We start from the raw sequence: 19,241 nt of genomic DNA, 5'->3' as shown, positions 1-19,241 counted from the left end.
CTTCTATATAAGCTCTTCAAGGGGCTTGCTGCAGGTGATGGATTGCAACCCTTTTCACTTTTTCCCTTTTCTAGAACTAGGGCCAAACCAAGGGGATGGGAACTGGCTCTGTCTATGGTAAGCAGGGCTTAGGAAAACTCTATTTCCTCTGGCTGAAGATCTGAACTCAGGTGTAAATCTTACCAACTATAAGTAAGGTTTCCTTCTATGCAGAGGAAATCCACCTCCATACGCTCATAAACACATACACACCCTCACAACCTCCCCATACCCCTCTTCAACACGTGAGTCTTCCCTGCAGAGAAGAACACTGCCCTCTTTGAGAATAATTTCCCCAGGCCTAGTACAGGGAAAGCTGCTTTGGATAGTACAGTTAGAGAAGCATGAAGACTAAGGAAGTCATGAGAAAAAGTCAAAGTCTGCTGGGTATTCTTCCTGTGATTTTCTGTAATTAACAAAGATCTTATTATTTTGCTTTAGAGCCTTAACTTTGAATGTTCAACCTTTTAAAAGCTTAGAGCATCCTTAAAACTTTGTAACACTTGTCTCCATTAAAGGACTGTTTTTCTTCTTAAGTAGGGCTTTAGGGGATATATAAGAAAGCAATCGAACCCTTGCTGATGCTTGTAAATTGCTTCTTGCCTGGAAACATATATTATAAACTAATAAATCTGACTGAAAAATGTTGTTCCTATGCATAATTCCTGCCCTTCCCAATTCAGATTGGATTTTCATGAAGTTCTTCTGTCAGCCAAAACATCCATGCAGATGGCTTTCCTCTTCTAGTCTTAATTTGAAGACTGCATTACAATAGACCTGGATAGAAAGGGACATGGCCAGCTATGCCTGAGTTCCTCACACATACAGCTCACATATAAAACCTCTCACATACATCCTTTCAGGTAGCAGCCTGCCCTCACAACTCGTGAGAGCTGAATGTCGTGGCTGCACCAGCTTTGCCTGGATTTCAGAGCATCAGCCTCCTCCTCCTGTTTTCCAGCCAGTTTAACTCAACAGGCCCAGCTGTATCTCAGCAGAATTTGCAAAAACCTTGTATTCATCAGACTAAGGCGCTGGTTGTACGCCACACCTGATGAAAAGAAAACACACAGAAGAGCTAAAATAGAAAACCCTTGTGTGCCTGGATCCAACCTGCTGTTTACCATCTCAATCAAAGCACAGGCAAGCCTCACTGCCACCGCGGCAGCCTAGCAGGTCTGCCTGCAAACAGCTCCCGTGTTCATCACTGAACCCCATCTCTCAAATGGGAGAGCCTGTAAGTGTTTGTCTCCTTTCTGGGCTGGCCCATCAGCCCCGTGGTGTGACTCTGGAAGGAGCAGCTTTCCAATAATGGCCTCAACACTGTTCTCCTTAAATCAGTAAAAAATATTTACTTGAAAGTGTTTTTTCTTGCTTCATATCATGCCTGATTGGACCAACAGCCCTTTCCGGTTTAGTCCCATGTAGTCTGATACAATAGTATTAATTAGAAAGGCTGAAACTTGCATGATAGAATGAAATCATTCTCCACAGAAATAAACAGTTATTCCATAACAAATCAGGCATTTGGGAAGGAAGGTAATCATCTGAAGAGGAATCTGATTGCAATGGCATGGCTGATAGTTCTGTTTCCACAGAAAGTGGAATTGGGATATACAAGTAGTCAGAAAGACTCCAGAAGGTTTTCATTTTCACAGTAGGTCACTAGTTCGGCTGTGACTGACATAAAAAATAGTCACTGCCTTGATTCCCATCCCCAGTTCCCAGAGCAGCTGGGCTGGCTGTGGGCGTTTTCTGCACACGCGCCCCTTCCTAGGCAAACGCTGTTTGCTTTTTCTGCTCTTTCCAAGAGCGGGGTGGCTGCAAGTTGCATCAGAGTCCAAACCCTGGACACGAAGGAGGTCAGTTAGTGGGAAGTGAAGACAAAGGGACCAAAAAATATCTTTTCCAAACTGCTCATTAACAGGTAATGTTAAAAACCTGAAACAGTTTTACAACAGAGGGGACCCAGCAGGCAGCAGAAGTAGGCTGATGCTCCCACTGCGGGCTGGCTGTCGAAAGCTGACATGACTCAGGGGCCCGTGAAGGACATTTTAGGCTTGCTGTGGCTCATGGGGGGGAGACCACGCTCTGGTAAAACACTTGTCTCTGTGGATCCTTCCCAGCGCTTCAGAGTAACTAGAAAATGCTCCTGTGGGAAGTTAGGGCATGGGTACATACAAGCATTTCAAGAGCAAGATCCAGTTATAGCCCAGTGTTTTCTGAGAGGGCTAAGAGGAGAACGTCAATTGTGGTTACCTCATCTTTTAGGTGGGCATTCCCAAAGCAAAATGTTTATGCTTGCATGCTTCTGAGGTATTGTTTAATTGCAGCATGTTTTTGAGGATGGATTAAATTTTGGGTACGTGTTAACATATCACATATCAGTATATAAAATGCCAGACCCCACAAAGGCAAAATGAAGCAATAGCTATATTTATGTACATGCTTGCAACAATCCTTTCTAAGAGAAAAATGGGAAATATTTAAATGCATAAATAAAACGAAACAACCACAATGTATAACTGAACAAGAATATAATAACTATTAAAAAGAAACCTAACATTAAATATGAAAAAATGAAAATGTTCATCTGTACTGTTTCGTTCTTTAGCACAAAAGAAGGTATTTGGGTAAGCACAGCCCTGGCTCTGAATATATTCAGTGTACATATGAATAGTATAAAATCACATAGAAATATAATCAAACCTGATAACCAAAATTATTCACAGAGAAATGAATCATAATAATGGGACCTTGAGTTTATACAGCCATCTGCCAAAACCATTGAAAACAAACAGGTCTTGAAATACATCCAGAAGGCTATTGCAGCCAAAATCTAGTCATTCGATTACAGAAGTGAATATTGAAATCCAACAAACTTCGTAGATAATGCCCTGCCTTGCAGCTGTTGTGCCAGAGCTTTAGGTAACTGTGTATGAACAAATGCTAAAATAAACCCACTCACCATAGAAAACATTGCTTGTAGGGTGTTGATTTTTTTGCTGGTTTTGATATTCCTCCTATTAGGAGGATCCCTCTGAATCCTAGCCCAGTCTCTGCTGTACTTTGGAAAAAAGATAACTTCTCTCAGCTGTGTCTTGTCTCTGAGGCCAGACAGAAATAGGAGAAAGAAGTGATACAAGGAGCATCAAAGACTAATATTCTGTCATATTTGATGCATTTTTGTCCTTCTTATATGTTTGCCAAAATGTTTCAGTTCATGCAATTTCTAAACTGATTGGTAGTTTTGCTGGATGGAGAAGACCCACCGAAACTTATGACAGTTATATATGAATTTTCATTAAAAAGCTGATGGAGTCCTTACAGAGAGTCTTCAGCCTGGTGAATTAGTCCTGTTCTTGATACTGAAGTATCAAAAAGGAACTCTCTTTTTGCTCTAAAGCTTGAGCAGAAGGATTCATGGACACCATTCCCCTGGGCTTCCCTGCAACCATATCCCATTATATGAGGTGGGCGCTAAGGTTTTGGCCCTTTGGAAAGCAACCCTTCCTCGACCTTTATGCAATGGATCTCAGTTGATATTCTGCTCTTCCTATATGCAAAAAATACATCTTAAATGTCTCTCATAAGCATTCTAAACCTAGTGCATCTGCTCCCTGAGGACTCCCATACAGAGAATTTTGGCTGTCAGAAAGCAGCTAGAGTGATTTTAGGTTAGCCTTCCCACAGCTAGCACAAGTTTATGCCTGGGAGAGAGGAATGGTTAGGGCATTCCTTTGCGCTGACAGTCCCAGCGGCAATAAAAGGTCCTCAGGGAGAACAAAGTAACTTTGGCCTGCTCTCACCTGTGCAGGAGCAGCAACCACAGGTTAGCCCAGAATTTGGGGTGCAAAAAAAAAATTCATTAACTCCTCCTCTTCTGTGCCAAGTTCCACCTACCCACAGCTGGAGATGAGGCTACTTCAGACAACAGATCTTCCATTCCTTTAACGCCTTTTGCATGGAACAAATGTAGTACCACAGCAGCATAATCCAGGTCTCAACTATATGGTCAACAGATATCAACCATAATGTTCATCACTCATTCAGGGTACTCATTACAATTTGATTACCTAATCAAAAGCAATTATGAGTTGAGGTCATTTAAGTCTGACAAAAATTTCCTTTCACTTGAAGGAGGAAGATCTGGATCCATGTGTTATTTGTCCTGAAGACTCGGGGACTGGCAGCAGCACAGAACTTCACTGCATGCACAGCTTCCACAAAGAGGTATCGTGACAAACTCCCAGGGCCTTATTTTCTATTACTGGCAATGTAGAGAGTAGAGGAAGGGGTTTATATATCAAATTCTCCAGACCTTGACTAAACCTTGAATGCTGGTGAGTGAAAAAGATACATCTGTGTGTTGAAGCTGCTGCGGTAATCCTGCGTTACCAGATGCTACCTAGAAGGTGGGAGAATCCTCAGCATCATCTTTAATGGTTTTTAGCAAAGCTTTGCACTGATGGAAAGACCAAAGGTGGAGATGATGGGCCACACTGAAGCTGCTGCAGCCAGTGTGTGTCATTCTTTAAATAACTGTGTAAGGGGAACATCAGTGCCCTGAAGGAGCTGCAAGCAGCTGGGTGTTTCAATGTCTGCAGTTCCGAGCTGGCACTGCAGAGAAGGAGCAAACAGTTCTCCTAATTCCTGGCTAATCAATGTTTAAGAGTTCAGTGAGTCCGGCTCACTCCTCTCCATAGAGATAAATTGTGTGGTATAGTTGGTGCCTATACTGATAACCTCAGGAAAGGGACCGAGGACTCCTCTCTTTGGAGGTTGTTTCTGTAGGTGGCATCTGAGATGATACACTGGTGGAGTGGAGTGAGAGAAGCAGGCGTAACTGCTATGCGAGCTGTACTTTCAAACACAGAACCTTATCTCAAGACTTTTTGTCTGGTATCAAATAAGGAAAAAGAGAAAGCGCTGGATACCACATTCTTCTGGAAAGAAAAGTAATGTTGTGTCTGGTCTGGATCCTGCTGAAGTTATTCTGATGATAACAGGATTCATCTAATTAATCTAATTCTATTAATCTAATAATAGTATCCTCATTTCCTTAATATCATTGATTTGGTAAATATTTTGGACCAGGGATCTTAATTTCTTAAGGGAATATATCAGCTACACCTCTTGAAATTCCTGGGAAATAACAGGAATCCCTGCGTTAAAATCCTGTTTGCTAGTCCTCTTTTCCATTTGCTTTTAACAGTGTACTCAAAAGTGGCTGCTAAAGAAACCAACCTGTCCAACATGTCGTGTCCAGGTGCTTCTGTAAAGTCAGTGGCAGCCTCTTGTCATCTGTGATGAAGAAGTCAAGAAGAGAGGGTCCTTCAGGACTGCGGAGGGGAAATATTCAAGGCTTGATTCCAGTTACAGAAGAATAAAGAAAACAAAACTTTACTCGGTGGATTAATGCATTACAAGGTTACTGTAAGTGTTTTAGCTTTTTTTATACAGTTCTGAGTCCAGCTTTGAAGATAAAAACTAACTCCTAACTCCTTCTGCCTGCGTGTGTCATAGAAACATGCCAGTGTTTAAGGAAGAGGTCAAAATATTTTTACAATTCTATGGACAGTGTAAATAAAAATTACACATTTGCTACAAAATACATTGTTTACAAATCATTTCACTTATTGTCATTAAATGGCTAGATAACATACATAGCCATTTTCCAGCAGAGGGAGTCTGTCGATACAGAGTGAGAACATGCACTGTAGTCTGCTGCAAGCACGAGTTTGAGATTAAAACTCATTACACTGTCAGTAGGAGACAACAGCAAAAAAAACATAACCAAGAGCCCAGGACTGTATGGTCAAATTTTGCCCTGTGTTGTTCATATACGACTTTTGTTTATATGAAGGAAATCCGTATACACTGAAACCCATGGCAGAGTTCAGTCTGGTATTAGGGACTGCAGTATTTACCCCGTGGTCAGCAGAAGACCTTGATCTGGCTCTGGAGATCCTATATTGCTGAATCACTAGTTGGCAGCTCCTCACTGCAAGCGTTTCCCAAACTGTCCTCTTCCTCTGCCCTCCATTTCCAGGATGCAGCCCACAGTCCCCTCCTTTAACTGGTCGGAGAGCTGCTGGTGTAGCCCTGGGTGCCCCCACGCACAACGCACACTGAATGCCCAGGCTGGAGGGAAGGATGAGCAGCAACCCCTGCAGAGGGATGGAGGTGCCCATGGCTGCTGCTTTCCTTGGGGTCAATGGCTGACCAACGTCGGAGACAGCTCACCCAGCTCCTGCCCAGGGAGATGCTCCTCCTCTACACCCAGCTAAGCTTCTCTTCACCTCTGTGGCAGCCCTGGGGTTCAGCAGCTTCCACCCTGCACCTAGAAACCAAGGTGGGTTGCCTGCCCACGCTTCTCTGAAACCTTCCTCAGCTACTTGCTGATAGCTGGTGAGCTGCTCCTGTCACCACTAAGGGATCTGCTGCTCCCAGTGCTTGGTCTTGCTTTCTGTATTTTCAATGTTAAATACAAGGCAGCTTTTGGGAAGCTCTCCCCTAATTCTTGCTATAGGAAAGATAATATATTTCTTGCCCCAGGTTTATTCTGACAGAATAATTATATGTGATGCCAGAAGTTTCTCAGTGAGAAAAAGCAATAGCATTTTTTTCTTAGAAGCAGCACATGCTATTATATAAACGTAAATGTAGAAAGATTAATCAAGGCCTTTGCTTTTAACAATTTTTTTTTAAAAGGAAGTTTTCCTTCCAGAGTGTGTAAATTACGTTTAGCAGGTCTATGCAGGTTTCCATGAACAGTGTTGTGACTCTCCTTTATTTCTCAGGTGTGCAGACTGACTTTTCAAGCCTAGATCTCACACTGCCTTAACTAGCAAAAAAAATCTCTTTTCCTCCTGTTCTCCTGCATCATCCAGAAAAAAATAAACATTACAAGTACTTTTCATATGCAACATAGCTGAAAATAAGCTATATTTTAAAATACATTTCAGACCGTCTCCGTTCATCTAACACAACGTCTGCTCTACAGCAGTCCATAGCGAAGTGAGCCGAGAGGCACATCCACCCGCATTTCGGCCAGTCCAGTTCAGAGTCCGACTGATGCGGAGAGGTTTGTGCCGTTTTGCTGGGCTGCAAACTGCGACGGCGAAGGGCAGGGACGCGCTCCTGTCCGGCAGCTTTGCTCTGAGGGTACATCTGGCAGCAGGACAGAAATGAGTGGCTGGGGAGCAGCAGGAGTCTTAAACCACTCAGTTTGCACAGTTAATGTGAGCTACAGTCCTCAGCCTTTCACTATTATTTCAGAGGAAATCTGGAGACATAAAGCCACACCGAACTTCGTTCTTCAAATGCATACAAATATGCTAATTGCAGGAGGATTACTCATGGTTGTGAAGTGAACCACAAATGGACATGTTGGCAGGATCAGTTCCTATGTTCTGGCAAATAAAGAAATACATTTGCTCAGAAACAAAAAGGAGGTAAAACAACTGAATTTCTTAAAACAATTGAAGTAAGTCACAGGAATGTCAAAAAAAAGCTGATAGTAGGGGTTTTTTTCTTTCTTTCTTTTTCAATTGCAAGAGGAAAGAGAAATTCTCCTGCTGGGAAATTCAGCAGGAGACCCAGGATCAGAAATCACCCTCATTGCCTTTTACACCAATCACTGGCTTGCTAAATTACTTGGTCACTTCATTTTTATTGTGCCTGTTTACCAAGGTACCAAATAAAATTTTATATATATATATATTATATATATACTGACCTGTGCTGACGATTAGACATTTGTACCTCTGCATCTCCCAGGAGAAGTGCACAGTACTGTGTATTTCTGTTCACCACTCCCTCCTGCCTGGCCACAAACTATTATTTTTCAAGCTGTCCCTGTGTTCCTCTGCTTTCCCTCAACTTTCTTGCCTGACACAGCCTTCTCCCTGTCACTCCCCCGCTTCCCTACCACGGCCTTTTCCTACAAAGCTGCTTAGCTGACTGCCTGTCATCCCATAACATCCAACATCGCCTTGCGAGTTCGAACTCACGTTCAAGCGCGCCTGTGTTTATAAGGCATCTGTGCCAATATGTACTAGCTCTCAGGCCGATGGAAATTTCAATGCGGTGGGAAACCTGGCAGAGAGGTGGGACCAGGTGGGAACCAGCGGTGTGGAAGGGACCCTGCCTACCCTGGCAGTGCCAGCTGGGCTCCTGGATGAAAGCAAAGGGGAGGAAGAGCTGAGTGAGTTAATGCTGAAGCACCACTGCGGCTGTGACTTGGCGGCTTGCTCGGGAGCAGGGTTGGCGAGGCCAGGGATGAGGAGCTCACGCTGGGCTTTTTCACGGGGCTGTCCGATTAGGGTGCCCCTGGGAAGAAGTGTGATGGAGAGAGCCCAGAGCCACCTTTGGGAGGGAGCTGGTTTGTAAGAAGTGTTTTGGGTTGATGGCAAGGACTTGGGGTGGGGATGCTGTAAATTCAGGTGCTTTGGGAGGGCAAAGATTTGCTAAGTGACAGCCAGGCAGGAGATGGAAGGATCCAGCTCGCAGTGAGACAGGACGTGTGGCCATGCCTGCGAGGAGCTGGTTGGGAGGACAGTGACCAAGGGGAAAGCGTCTGTCTCCAGGGAATATTGTGCCTGGACACAGAGACTTTCATGGCGCTTGGATGGGCTCCTTCCTTATTAGTGCTCTTTCTCTTTCATGTGTGTAGCAAATGTGTGTATGGGGGGAGCTTTTTTGCACCAGAGCTTTTCTGGCCCTGGTGTCCCATGGCACGATGGCTGGTAGCACAACAGCCGCATGCCCCTGCTCTGTACAGCAAGCAGGAGGACATTGCCCACTGTGCTGCAGGAGAGCCGAGGGAAAAGGGTCGCAAGAGGCAATGCCCATGCAGCAACACCGGCTTTCTGACCTCCCCGTCCCTCCATGCTCACCTCCCACAGCTGTGCTCCTGCTCTCGCTTTCCCTCTTCCCCTGAAAAAGCATTTTTCCCTCTTTCTGCCTAGGCTGGGCTACAGCTGGTGCTTTTCATATCACTGCTCAACTGGCCAATTTTCCTGTCCTTTCTGCCTTGTGTCTCTGTCCAGAGGGTTGTTGACCCTGATGTCCTCCCCTGGCTAGCCCTCTCTCCTGACTCACCCGAGGTACGTGCTGAACGCAGCAAGCGAGTCAGAGAGAGACAGAGAGAACAAAAATTAACAAAACAATGAGGAAGACGAAGTTGCATCATAAAAAAAGTCAAAAGAACACCATTAGATTTACAAAGTTAAACTCTCAAAAGCTGGACAAATCCAGACCTAACGCTGCCTTGAGAAATGTAGTTCAGCCCCCTCTCCCCTTCCCCCACGCAATGTGTATTATGTGACATGATTTAATCATTTGACTGCATACTATTTTTCCCGTGGGACTAGCACCTCGTTTAGTGTAAAAGCAGGACAGCGTCTGGGAATGAAGCCGGTCTCTACATTTCCTGGACTAAGCGTGTGACTATGAGCCCCATTTATCACCGTATAACCCAGAGAGTGCACTGAATTCAGAGCTGCCAGCTGCTTCCTGAGGTTTTCTGGAGGAGCTTTCCTGCAGTCTCTGACTGTTTTGCAAACATGATTATCACACGTGTGCATTACAGGTGAGGAGGTACTATTTCCAGGGAACTGGGAACTTTGTATTATGATTTGCTACACCTTTTTGCATACTCTGTTGGCCCTGACATTTGTTCAGAACACTGTATATTTTAACTAACTGCTCCAGCAGACTTCATTCACTGTTCTGAGTGCCTGGTGCTTCTATAAATCTGTAACCTAGATGTCTCCCACCAGGTGCCCCAAAGTAAGAAACCATCAGCCAAACACAGACACGCAGGGAACTCGTCTAGAAATGACCAAGGAAGCTGAGGGAGCCAGGGAGAGTTTCTAGTTCTTGCAGCCGCCGCTTCTTTCCTCAGCTGGCAGATTATCCCTTGTTTTCCCACAGCCCTCTGCTTTATATTTCCATGTCCCAATTTCTGCAATAACTGATAGACTAGGACTTGGCTTGGTATTTGACCCCGAGTGAGTACACCAGACGAGCTCTCCAACGCCCGACACTATTGAGAAGTTATGCTGTTGTAGACATCGTTCGAGTCATCTGTTGCTGACCATCCTCCACCGAAAAATGCCAGGTTAGTGCATGTCATTTTGCCCAGCATGAATAATCTCTTATTTTCTAATTAAAAATTTGCTTCACAAGCTGAAGCGTAGTAAAAAGAAATGTCATTCCACATTTCAAACTTCTGTGGTGGCATCTGCAGCCTTAAAAATCATCTTTGCTCTCATTCAGCTGATACATGACAAGGAAAGAATAAGCAAAGCTTCTTAATCTGCAATGTGGGGACAGGGATCATCATTTTTATACGTTTGTACTGTAGAAGACCTCACCTGCACCGCTCTCAGTGTCAAGGCATATATTCATTTCAAGTACTGATACTCTGAGAAGAAAAATATTTGAGCTTTGCAAACTCCTTGCTCCTAGTGCTCCTGCTTCCCCCAGATTTCTCTGTTCTGAATCATCATATGGAAATGGAGAAGTCTGAGGAGAAAATTCTTACTGTTCATATGCTTGGCATTTCTGGCTTTATTGCACTGGATTCCCCACGCCAAATTGCCTGATTAGTTCAAAGGACTCTAAATCAACTTGAAACAGCCAATTACCCATGAATTATAGATTGTTTGAGGTATTGCACCTGCAGTCGTTGCTGTTCCTCTCTTAATGCAAGATAGGGGTAAGATGAGCTCTTTCGACTGTTTTTCTCTGACTGCTTCTGCATGTTCTTCTAGAAGACAGACTTTCATAAGGGGGGGTACATTTTTATGTGCTAGGAGTCAGCTTGACAAATTGCTGATTGATGCACAGCAAGGATACAAACTTGAAAAAATATGTTTCTTGAAAGTTTCTTACACAGGCTACTTGTAAAAAACCAAAAAGTACTTCAAATAACAACATAATTAATAATTATAAAAATTAATAATTTTTAAATGCCATGTATAATGTAACTACATTTTTTACTGATGGCAGAATTATGCCTAGAAGCATTTTTAAACTTTACACATGTAAATCCATATCTTCTAAATCCATCCAAGAGCAATTATCCCTACTAGCACTCCAAAAATTAGACTGTCATAGGATGGGTCTTTGTACTGAAATTCACTTTTTATTTATTTCACTTGTTGCGAGTTGTACTGAAAACAGAATGTTTGCTTTTCCTCAAAGCGTAGCCAATGTATGCATTTGCTCTTTTTTCAACTGTTGCATAAACTTTGCAAAGCCAGAATTATTTGTTTAACTTTCTGGGCACTCTGTCTGGAGATCAGTTATTTTATCAGTGTCAGCTACACTTGCATGCTACATTTCATCAGCTATAAATTAGATGTGGTGCTACAGAGATAGCTACACACAGCACATCTTAGACTTCGAGTGTCCAAGGGAGCAGACATTTCATTTCAGTTTTTACACAGACACATGTCATGAATGTGTCCTGTGGGACTGGACTAGGCTTGGGAGGTCCATGGGTAGCTTCATCCCCTGACTGTGCAGGACCACGATCTTGCACATCTCTACTCTATAACTGTGTCCTAAGACCTGTGGGGCTCGGAGCCACAGACATTTGGTCTTGTAATGTTTCATTCAGGTAACTTCTGTGAAAAGCAGATCAAGCACTAATTGCAAATTCATCTCATAGCATTTAGGCTTAGCCATGAAGAAATGTTTTTATTACTTGCTTCAGGTGCAATGCTCGATATCAGCAGTGAACAACCAAACAAATCCTGCTAAAAAATCTCCTTTGCAAGCGTCTTAGGGACTCAAGCCCAATGGAGATTTATTTAAAGTGTGTTCCTTAATGATTTTTGTGGATGCTATTTACTTTGACTCCAGCAAGAATGGAGGGATTCCCAGTTATGAAGGAATTTTTCTAGGCAAAAATAGGAGGACACAGGGCATATGGAAATAATTTGCTTGTCAGATGGGCAGACATAAATGATGCACCTGGGCTGTATTGTTCAGAGAATCTTGCTTTTCAAACTTTGAAACCACAGCTTTTATCTGCAGTTACTTGATAGCTTGTTCTCACTGAGTGAGTAGGATTTACCATGTCAGAGAGGATACATGGTATGATTACCTGGTCATTTTACCATACTGCATGGTCATTTTACCATGCAGCAAAAGCAATGTTAATCACATCAAACCCATGCCATTCAGTACTGAGCGGTCGTCCAGAATCATTCATAGCACAGACCTGACACTCACTGCAACGTTAAGCGTCTAAAGGCAATTGTTCTTTTGCTGATAGACAGGTTAAGCAGGAAGAAAAGTGGAATGGATCCAATATGTTATTAGTTACAAACTGGTAAACTGGATCTATTAGTAATTTTAACTGTCACTTACAACCGTATTGTAGAAAGCATTCCTGAACAGGCAGGAAAACACATTATGATCTGAAGAAGTCTTTTTCACTTATTTTACTTAATTTTTACATATTAAAATTTTCTCTAAGGTATTTGCTGTTGTTTGTATTAATTCTCAGAATACATTGCCCCAGCAAGCGTTACATATTTTCTTGCCTCCTTTGACAAGCCAGAGTTTGGGAAGCACACAGAGCCCTTTCAGAGATGGGTGAATACTCTATTCCTCCAGCTAGAGGAGGGCTTGATTGCCTGCCTGCGTGCCAGGCATGTATCCTAAGTATGGAACAGGTACGGTGAATTAATTTCCTAACTTTGGAATAAGGTAAGAAGAATAAGATGAAAACGAAGGAAGGTCTGAACTTGCCTGAATGTAGCAGTGCTGTTGGCCTCTTACTGACCTTTGTTAAAAAATGGCAAAGGATGCTTTCTTGTATCTGTAGTCCCTAACAGTTTTATAGAATATTCTATGCAAGCACTTCTCTGTGGTTACTTTAATGCACACTGCAATGGTCCTCGCAGAAGTGCAGAATCCCTGCAGGGTTTCCAGGACTCTAATTGGAGTTTTTGACATTGGAGACACTAATCGTTACTTAGAATCACTATTAAGTCATCTTAAGTATGGATGGAAGTGAGGAATCCCAGGAAGGTATTTCTGCTCCATTGCCAAGACAAACACATCAAACCAGTGGTAAACAGATGAGGTAATTACAATTATCAGTTTCATTGACTGATTTAGCTCAGTCTAACTGAAAACTCTTCTGCAACAGAAGGATATCCATTAGGCAGGAATTAATGCCATTGTGTGAGATGCATTCTGCCATCTAAAAAAAATTGCAGAAGTCACCCAGACCAGGAACAGGGAGCAGCTGCCACAGAGATGGGATTTCTGAAACGCTGTTTACAGAGAGGTGGTCCTTCTGGAAAATATTAATTGCCTTTTTCTCTGTACTCATTTCATCACCCAACCTGCAAAGGCATCTGCTTGCCAGATACTGAAGGGTATTTGCTGGAGTACTGTTTATCTGATAGTAAATTATACTAAAGAGACAGACATGGATGGAGCTGTCTGAGAAGATAACTGAGGGTGAAAAAGTGTCAAACAGAAATACACCGTTGATCTAAGTTTTAATCTTTACATGGAGTTAATTTCATCCACAAATTTCCCAAAGCAAAAAGCTTTCAGATCCTGAAAAGCAGAAATCTTAAATTAGGGGCCTTGTGGAGGGGTGTGTGTGTGTCTCAGAATTTAGTCCAAGTTATGACTCGCTGGTGGGGAGAGTTGCACCTCGGCTTGGCTATTCCAACAGCCACGGGGAAGGCTGGCAACGCAAGAGCTTGGTGCTGACAGGGGCGGAAAGGGTCAGGGAGGCTTCTGGGGTAGTTCAAACAGAGCTTCAAAACCTGATTATCGCAGCTTCCCGGCAAATACCTCAAAGAAGGATTTTTCCATGTGCAAGATTTGAGGATTTCTTTGGTGTTCTCTGCTGGCTAATGTAACAGAGGTGGTGCAGTATAAGATGCCTTTCGTTATGCTGTGAATGATTCAGTAATGTCACTAACACTGTTTACTACAGCATGACTTTTGCAAATAAAACTGTGGCTTCATCCTTTCAATTCTATTTTTAGACATTCTTCTTTTAGATTCAGGGCTCTGCCATACATTCCAGCGAAATTACAGGAACTACAGCCACGGGTGCTCATCTTCGTGGAGAAAACCACGGGGGAAAAAAAAAGGCGAATTAAAAAAAAGCCTCTGCTATATGCAGCGATCAAAGGAGGGTTTGTGTGTCAGAAAGTCTCTCTACTTCTACTTTTCCTAGCCTGCCCGGGTTAGTGGGAGCCGCTGCCCGCGGCCGCCCGCCCTGCCCGCTCCCGGCTGCTTTTCCTGGAAAGCGGGGCAGCAGCGGGGGGACGGGCGGCGGGCAGCGCCGGATCCCGCTGAAGCCTGGCTTTCCCCGAGCCCCTTTTCTTTGGCTCTGCCCCGGGTCCTCCCCGGCCGGGCGGGGAGGTAACCGCCCGCCCCCCGCGGGGCCGCCGGGGGAACATCTGGGCGGCCGCGCCGCAAACATCTGGGGCGGCAGCGGCGGCGGCGGCGGCAGCTGGAGGGTCCGGCGGCCGCGGGGCTGGCCCGGGCCGGCACCCGAACCCCTGGCAGGGGGCGAGGGGCTGCGGGGGAGGCGGAGGAAGAGGCTGCGAGGGAGCGGGGCGGCGGAGGTAAGGGCTGGAGGGCTCTCCCTGCGCCCGGCCGCGGGAGAGGCGGGAGCTCCGCGGGGGAAGGCGGAGGGGGGGGTGTAATATTCCCGGGTGAAAGGACGACAACTGCTCCATGTTTGCCTGAACTCGGTCCGTGAGGGGGGCTCCTCAGTTAAAAAGCGCGGACGGGACTTTTAAATCAGCAAGAAGCTTTTGAAAAGATTGCTGGCGTTCAAATAGGAGCGTGGCTCTTGCAGGCGTCCGGATTATTTTACCCCAGGTGCAAGAGTTGTTGTAGCAGCGGTTCTGGATCGTTAAACGAAGGGAGATTAAGTGTCAGGGATGGGAATAAAGCACTCGCTGTAGTTTTAAGTTTCTTGCCTGATTTTTTCCCTCTCTCTTCCTTGGATGTCTCAAATGGAGATGTGCATCCAAACTTGAATTTCCAGGCAAAATCAAGAGAATTTAAATGTAGCCACGTCTACTTACTATATGAGAGAAACCCTAAAATTATATTATCCCAGCCTCTCTATTTTATTTCAAAATAGAATAACCCTTGGAAAAACACTTACAGTCCCTGCATATGTTCCTTTTTTTTTTTTTTTTTTTCAATTTGTCAGCAATAAATCATATTCTTCTCTCCCAATAATGCTTAATACTTCACATGATATCAAACATTTAATTCTCTTTCTGATAAGTGGCTTTCTGAAATTTCAGAGCTTAGGAACTGAAACATAGAAGTACTTCAAAACAAAGTATTTATGCTTCTTCATTTTTAAACTGAATATATGATGATTACTATGCATTTACATAGCTAGGACTCGTGATTTCTCCAGTCTCTATAACTTCATTTGCATCACCTTATATTATTGTAGACCTCTTTAAATTATGGCATACATTGCACCCTAAGTCACTACAAGTACTTTGTCATTTGTGAATGTATTCAATACCCATTTTAGATGCAAATTCATCATGGACTCTGGAGTTACCTTTCCGAAGTTTGCTCAGATGTCTTTCACTGCTTTTCAGGGTTGCTTATGTGGCTTTTCCTGCATTTTTCTCTTTACAAATGGAGTTGGACAAACCAGATTTCTCTCAGTTGTGGAGAGTGTGGGTAGAAATAACTGCTGAGGCAGAGAAGTCAAATGAACCTTGAGGAGTGGCTTGAATAATTATGCCTGTGTTTAGGCAAACTGCTCTCTGTTTACTCTTTGCTTGCACACCAAATCTGCCTGGAAATATCATTTTACTCAGTACCGCAAACGGCCAGTGCAGCAGCACAAAAACAGGCCCCTTGTTTTCCAGTCTGAAGACGTAGATGAATCAAGACTCCTCAGTGTCCAACCTCTTGTCAACTGGCTCCTACTCCGTTTCTTAGATGTGACCAAACATGTTCACGCTCACTTGCAGTTGGCAGCAGTGGTCATTTTAATCATCTCTTCCTAGCTATGAGCAAGGCAAGTTCCTAACCCCAGGGATTATAAGTAATTAAACATTGTTTTTGAAATATCTTAGTTTTTAATAGAGTGCTGCTCTGCTGTGGCACTCCTGTCTTATCGTGCAGCATGAGCCAGACCTTGAGTTCTGGCACTGCTTTTTGCTCCAGAAGATAAAAAAGAGACTTAAGTCCCTTCTAATCAATTTTTGCCTAAATCAGGGCCTGATATAACATTTTAATGCTGTCTGAGCAAAATTCTTAAAACTCTTGCTCCACGTGACCTTGCACTTGAGACATTTCTAAGGTACAGAGTGTAGCATCTGTAATGGCAGTGGTTTTGGAAGAGGATACAGCCCCTTGCTGTGGCTGCTGGCCTGATTGAATTACAAAGTCTCTACTCCATAGCATTACTCTTCCTGCCTCCCTGAATTCTGTCATCTGAGGGGCAGCAGGAACTGACGCTGCTACTATAGCCTTGCATTATGGAGGACTCCTCAGTTTCTGCTAATGTGGCATTAGCACTAGCCGATTCCCTTTTAGTGAGTATGAGGTGGTCCCATAAAGAGGAACTATACCTGTTTCTCGGATGCATTTTGATTTTTCTAGCTGGGCTAACTCAGCCAGCCATTTCTCCCAGCTATTATCAATATTACAGACTGCCTTGCCAATGCTCCCATTTATTCATTAGTGTTTCTTTTCTGACCCACACATCTTTCTGCTGTTGAGAGTGCGTTTCCCCCCAGCAATAGTTGGCAGAAGCAGTGCACTTGGTCACCCTCGTGACAAGAAATACATCAAGCACCCCGATCTCAACAGACAAGACTTGCAGAGAAAACTTCCAGGTACAAAGACAAGTCAGTCAAGGCAAAGCTCTAAGTGCAAATCCCACCTTCTGCTCTGCTGCATGGCTTTATGGAGATTACTGACAAGAAAGGTTTTAGAATTTTTTTTCCTTCTTATCACAACAGAATGTTGCAAGCTCTAAACACTCAAATATCATTGGTTACAGCACCCAAATCCATGAGATTTAAACATTTATTTTAAATCACTTTTTGCCATCTAAGAGCCCTGAAGACTCACACTACCTAGCTGTACTCCACAGACAGACAGGACGGCTGAAGGTTAAGAACCACTTAATCAAATAACTTCAGAAAGCAGAGATTCCGGAAGAAGAGGCTGGATCTCAGCAGGAGGAGACAGCAAAATGCAGCACAGTGTCCCACTAGATGCCGATATTCTGGACACATGCCCCTGGTTTCCAGTCTCCTCCCTAGCAGGGGACAGGAGAAGTTCAGCTCTTACAGGCGTCAGCTGCTTGTTGCCCAGGTATGAGCTGTTGTGAGCATCACATTGGCCAACTGAGCTGGTTTGTAATTTTTTTATAAGAAAACTGTCCTTCCTATGAACACCAACAGGAACATATTAATGCTCTTGCATTTGTTGAGATGAGCTCCCTTCCCGTTTTTGTTAACTTGGGACTATCCTTAAGATGAAAGCTCACTAGTATGCACAGCACAGCATGACACTTCTGCTTACCATATTTTCTTAGTGTTTGGTGATTCTTTAGAACAGCGTTGTCTTTGTAATATTCCGGTTTCTCATTTGAAGGCCTCCGTCACCCCAATATCTGGCATGTACACAACAAAGAGAAATCTAAATGCCTTTTCTGCACAGTCGCTGGTAGCCACAGTAAGAGAGCAACCCTTGCAACCAAAGAACTATAAATCACATTGAGGTCAGCAAGCCCTGTCTTCCATACCTGAAGATCTGTCCTTCTCCAAGAACAGAATTCCTCACTTTTCTCTTTCAGACCTGGCTTCCTTGCAGGCAGAAAATAGCATTTTAGACCACTTAAACATTGAGTTTTCTCAGGAAACACCCCTTTTTTTGGTTGTGTCTTCTTGTCTTCAAGAAGTATTTGGAAACATAAATAACAATTGCAGGAACTTCTAAGTCTGTAAAGTGCTCTGTAAGTGTCAAATGCAGGATTTGTCACAGCCCGGGTGGTCCTTAGTATTTATTACACATATTTGTCCTAGTCCAGTGGTCCTGTCATCTTCAGTGTCTTGTTAGATCCTTCCACCAAAGCCCTGACTGTGTTGTGAAGACATTGTAAAGGGAGGTCCATAAAAGAGATGCTAACAGAAACCAAATCATATTTTATTTCATTTCCTCTCCAGAGCTGGGTTTTGAGCAATAAATCATCAATTGATATAACAAAATAACTTTTGCTCTCTTGGCATTTTCCCAGCCTGTCTATCAGGAAGCAGAGAACATGTAGGTGAGCGCACCTGGAACTACAAGGAGTGGCCAGGGATCATACCCTACAAAACTGGGTTTGGTAGGATACCCAGGGAGCGATCTTCTTACTGGTGGTGTGATCTCTGCTTGACCATGGGCCTTCAGGGATACCTAGGGTCCTGCAGAGGTCATTCATTGAAGTGACTTGGGATGTTTTAAAGACAATAAGGGGAACTGATTTTAAAAAGAGAGAGCATACAGGAATTTCACTAGCTGGTACAATTCAGGTTAAAATCAGGAAGCAGTAAGAGCTCTAGCTGAGCCCAGTGCCAGGTGGACTGGAAGGGGCAGCCAGTCTCGGATGTCAGTGAAGAGCTCCCGCAGCACAGCAGTGGGATGCTGCAGCACGTCCTTCCACCACGCTGCCGCACACGATCAAAAACTTGCTCGAGTCTGCTGGCTTGAGAGGAGCCATGCATTGGCAGCACCTCGCTTTGAGGGCAGCAGCCTGCTGTGACCCTCTGCGGGGAAGGGAATGGCTGCCCTGCACGGGGGACAGCTGCAAGGCCACCCCACAGGCGGCAGTGGCTACTACTGGGCTCCTGCAGGCAGGGAAGTGGCTGCGGCGGCTGAAGCCAAACATACTCCCGCAGGAGGCTGCACTCTCATACCTGCAATAGTTTACTCACACACCCATGCTATTTTACCCTTTATTTCAGGCAGTGCTAGGAAATACCAGGTTTTATGGCCAATAAAGAAACTATGAGTCTTTCATAGGAAAAAATGACTCTTATGTATCCCACGCAATTACAAGATTTAATTTTTTGTGTGTGTATGTTTTTTGAACTTGTGATGATCTGAATAAAAGGTTCCAAATTGGCAGTCCTGAAGACCAAAAATTTCATATCCACAGACTAGCAGCT

This window comes from Platalea leucorodia (genome assembly GCF_965183815.1).
Source record: "Platalea leucorodia genome assembly, chromosome: 2".
Taxonomy (NCBI): domain Eukaryota; kingdom Metazoa; phylum Chordata; class Aves; order Pelecaniformes; family Threskiornithidae; genus Platalea; species Platalea leucorodia.
The sequence above is the reverse complement of the archived record's forward strand: the minus strand, read 5'-3'. Positions refer to the sequence as shown.